This window comes from Rhinopithecus bieti, unplaced genomic scaffold, assembly GCF_001698545.2.
Source record: "Rhinopithecus bieti isolate Rb0 unplaced genomic scaffold, ASM169854v2 scaffold_27038, whole genome shotgun sequence".
NCBI lineage: Eukaryota > Metazoa > Chordata > Mammalia > Primates > Cercopithecidae > Rhinopithecus > Rhinopithecus bieti.
In genome coordinates this window covers 56,307-61,255 of record NW_016812221.1, presented here as the reverse complement: position 1 = coordinate 61,255, position 4,949 = coordinate 56,307, and positions in this window count along the sequence as shown.

The following is a 4,949-nucleotide window of genomic DNA, read 5'->3' as shown; positions in this document are numbered from 1 at the left end:
AAAAAAAAAAAAAAATCTATTTTAGATTCACTGGCAGCAGAGGCAGGTTAGAGATGAATTTAACAGCTGGACTGCCAGGCAGAGCCCCAGCCCCATCTCCTGTAACTGCGCGGCCTCAGGCTAGTTATGGAAACTCCAGCTGCCTCTGCTTCTCCATCTATACCATGGGCATAGCACAGATGCTCCCTCTCAAAGGGCTGCTCTGAAGGTGCAGAGAATGCATTTTTGAAAAGTGTCTGGAGCAGTATCTGGTGCACTAATGCCAGATTTGATAAACTGAGGCAAAACCTGAAACCTCCTAGGTGACATTTTTGTTCCACAGAAGAGACCAGCAAGGAACAGGCATTTGACCCTGTTGACAAGTGCTGCCAGGGAACCGGCATCGCACCACAGTCATCACAAAGTTGGGTCAGCACCCAAGCAGTAAACGCAATTTCAGCGGGGAGGAAACTCAAATTCTATAAACCCTTTACAGTGTTTTGGGGAGAAGAAAATAGCAGAAAATGCACCCAAAGTCCTCCATTTTTATTATAACTCCCTTCTATCCCCATTCCATCTTCCTCTCTCTCCCTTTTTCTCTTTCTCCCTCCTTCACTCCCTCTCTCTCCCTGTCTCACACAAACATGCATGCACACACGTACATACTCAGGCATACACAGAAGCATGCATGCACACACATGCATGCACACACATGTACATACTCAGGCAAACATGCACACATATGCATGTGCTCATGTGCAGGCACACTCAGGTACACATGTACATAGGCACATAGGCACACATGCATGCACACACGTGTACATACTTAGGCACACATGCACATGTGCAGGCGCAGACATACAGAGGCTCATGCACACACAGACACATACACACACATGTACATACTCGTGCACATGCACGCACATGCACACACACACACATGCATGCACACACGCACACACATGCATGCACACATATGCACATGTGCAGGTGCAGACATACAGAGGCTCATATGCACACACATATGCACACACAGAGGCACACACACATTCTCACCCTGGCACCACTTCTCACATCTCTTCACCGGTTGGGACTCACTTCTTTACCTGGAGAAGCGGGTGGTGCCTCGGCCGGTGGGTTTGAGTCCCCGGCATCTCTTCATCTTCAGCACACTGTGAACCTGCATCACCTCCCCAAGGTCTGCTGTGCCCATCTGCAGAGTTAATGGGCTGTGGGCCGCCAGCTGTCACATAGGGGCATGCAAGGGTGGCACCCGGGGCAATGAATAAACTGCCACAAACATGTCTGCTGTCTCTTTAAAGCCGCTTACAGTTGGATCTGCTGCCTGAGCCCAAGAAGGGAAGACAGCATTTGGAAAAGCAGGCTCAGACCAACACCCTCCTCATTGGTGGTCCAAAGCTTAAATCCTGGACGTGCCACAAAGGACTGATCTTGCCAAGGCTGTATAAGCAAAGTGGAATGAAAATTAAAGTTAATTCTGAATCCGAGGTCCTTTTAGAAAAAAAAGTAAATTAGCCTGATTTAATCATTCCACATTTTAAACATATATCAACATCGCATGGTACCCTATATGACATATGCAATATTTGTGAATTAAAACAAAATAATTTTAAAACAGAAAAGCAGGAGGGGAGGGGATCAGTGTGTTGTTATGTCCAATCTAAGAAACTCTGCTGTCCCAGGAGTCAGCAGTGGAAAAAATCACAGGTCTTGAAATCCAACAGACCAGCGTTCAAATAATGATTCAGTCATCAAAAAAAAAAAAAATCTGGGGTGTCGGTGACCACGACTTTGTCTCCTGGGCCTGAACTGGAGCTGCCAGCGGATGTCTGTCGAGGTCACTCTCATTGAGGACTTGGTCCGAGCAACCGCCGCCCACACTTGGGTCTCCTGGGGAAGGTCCCACCCTCATTCCTGAACTCCACGCCCAGAGGATCTTGGCCCAGGAGAGGGAAGCAGAGGCCCAGACCCAAACTCGTCAAAACCAAAAGTCATGTTTTGCTTTAGTCATGTCTTCTGTGACATGGTTGCATTGAAGTCTGATTGGACAGCGTGTCATTTGTTGCAACGCTGGGAAGCCTGGCATTTGGGGCATGAGGTGGGTTTGGCATAAAATCCCGATTTGCTGGAAGGCTGCGGTGCTGACTGAGAGAGCACTACTCACCAAAACACCCCGGTTCTCCCGTCTTCCAAGCACGTGGTAGGATCTCCCTTCCCACCCCACTGCGTACAGGGGCCCATGTTCCCACCCCACTGCATTCGAGGCCCGTGTGACAGTCTCTCTCCAGCAGGTGATGGGTGGAAGCAACGGGTGTCACTTCGGTGTGGGGTGTGGACAGTGCGAGGCCCCTGAGTGCTCCTCCCCGGCTGGCCATCCAGCATTCACGCAGGGGCTCTGAGCGACTCTGGTCAGCAGAACTCCCCGGTGACCCAGGTGGACGCGCAATCCCGTGAGAAATTACCCTGTGTCATTTATGCCATTGAGATTTGGGGTTGCTTGTGATCACGGCATAACCCTGCCTCCTCGAGCGACACATTTAGATGCTAAAACACAGCACGCCGCGTTCCCTGGGTGACGCCTGAGTGAGAAAATGCCTTTCTCTCCATCATGTGGCCAGAAAGCACTTCAGTGACCTTGAGTTCCAATCTGTGGTTCGAGGAAAGGGCCACGTCCAACTGGGGTGAATGCTGTTCAGATCTGTACAGAGTAATCGAGGCTAAACCTCCCACAGGGCTTGAGCTCATGGACATTGAAGTACCAGCATTTCCCTTCACTGGGCTCGTTTTAAATCCCACACCGCGTCCTCCACGGCCCCGCCCACACGAGAGCCTGCCCCTCCAGAGTTCTGCAGTGACACCCAGATGCCTCCCCGGTGATGCTGCAGTGGTGTGATCTCGGCTCACTGGGGAGTGATGCTACTGGTGAGGGTTTCTCCCAATGCGAAGGGTCGGCACCCCGGACCGCAGCTACCTTTGTGGACTCGGCAGGGGCTGGCTCTCTAAGGGAGGCCCTGGAAGGCCAGGGTTTATCAAAGACGGGGTGGGGCTGGCACTGTGGTGCTAAGATGAGGGGCAGCCATGGGTACATGCATCTTTTCAGACGGGTTCATCTCTGCACCCCTGGGTACATGTGTCTTCTCAGACAGGGGCACATCTGCGCCCCAGGGGCCGCCTCACATGTTACAACTCACTGAGCATTCAGCATGTGTATATTTTGTGTTTGTGTGTGTGTGTTTGTTGAGACAGGGTCTCACTCTGTTACCCAGGCTGGAGTGCAGTGGTGTGATCTCGGCTCACTGCAGCCTTGACTTCCCCAGGCTCAGGTGATGCTCCCACCTCAACCTCCCATGTAGCTGAGACTACAGCTGTGCACCACCACGCCTGGCTAATTTTTTGTCCTTTTTTGTAGAGATGAGGTTTTGCCATGTTGCCCGGGCTAGTCTTAGACTCCTGGGCTCAAGCAATCCACTGGCCTCGGCCTCCCAAATTGCTGGGGGGAGGTCACCACACCCGGCCTCCCGTATGTCCTGAAAATCCAGCAAATGATAGTTTGCCAGACTATCTGATGCATTCTCTTCCATGTAAAGTACACCAGTATTTTCCCATGTCCAGTGTGCTTATATTTCCAATGAAATTTACCCAAATCTTGATGGTAGTTAGGCCACATCTTTTCCTGCTAGATTTTAGAATGCAGTAAAATGTATTTACACGAATAAAATGTTTTCTCCTACAAAGCCACGTTAACATCGTTTTCATTAAACTTATAATGGAAAGTGCTTGATGTTTTCTCTTGAGTGGCCATGACTAATAAAGTCAATTCTGGAGCCCAATTGTCTGGGCTTGAATCCCAGATCCATCCTTTGCCATTGACGTGACCTTGAGCAAGTCAGTTGCCCTTTGGTGCCTCAGTTTCCTCACATGGAAAATTAGGTACCACCAGTTTGTATCACACTTTAACGTGGCTGCTGTTGGTATTAACTAGGTGACAGGCATAGAAGACCGTGCCTGGTGAAACCTTTGCCCTGCGTGTGTGCCAGCTACCTGCATCATTATTCCAGCAGCTGTCCTTGTAATGTCGGGAAACATTTACAACCTGCATTTTATAAACAGAAAATACGACATTTTAAGGAGGGACATGGGAATGGCTATTGATCAAAACAGACCTGGGTTTATCACACTGGCTGCATCGTAATCACCTCCCGGATGATTAAAACAGCCTCCCTGGCTCCGTCTCAGAACAGGTGATACATATCTACAGTAAACGCCCTGCAGACAGCTGCCTCCGTCCCAGTGCTGGGTCCTGCCTGGTTCTGGTCCTCTGGATTTCCTGAGATAAACGTCCTGAGGAAGAAAAGAATGGCTCAACAAAGAAAGGAGAAATGGGTGTTCATCTCACCCAGCCTCAGCGAAGGGGCAGAAAACCTCCAAGTTGGATAGGCTGTCATGCCTGACACCAAGAAATGGATACTTGAAGAATAGAATACTAAGCTCAGAGCCAGAACCCCCCAGCTCTCCCTACATACATGTGCACACACAGACACATGCACACACACACAGAGGCACACGCACACACAGATATACATACAAACACAGACACATGAACACATGAACAAACAGATATGAACAGAGACATGCACACATGTGAACACGCACAGACAACACACACATGAACATACATAGACACATACACACACAGAAACATGTACACATGAACACACATAGGCATCCACACACGAACATAAACACAGAGACACATACATACCTGGAGAGAAACGTGTACACATGAACACACAAACATAGACATGCACACACACAGATACACAGAGACACTTGTACACAGATACACAGACACATGCACACATGGACACACACACATAGATACACAGACACATGCACACAGATATACATACAGAAACACATGCACGCATGAACAGAGATATGAACACACA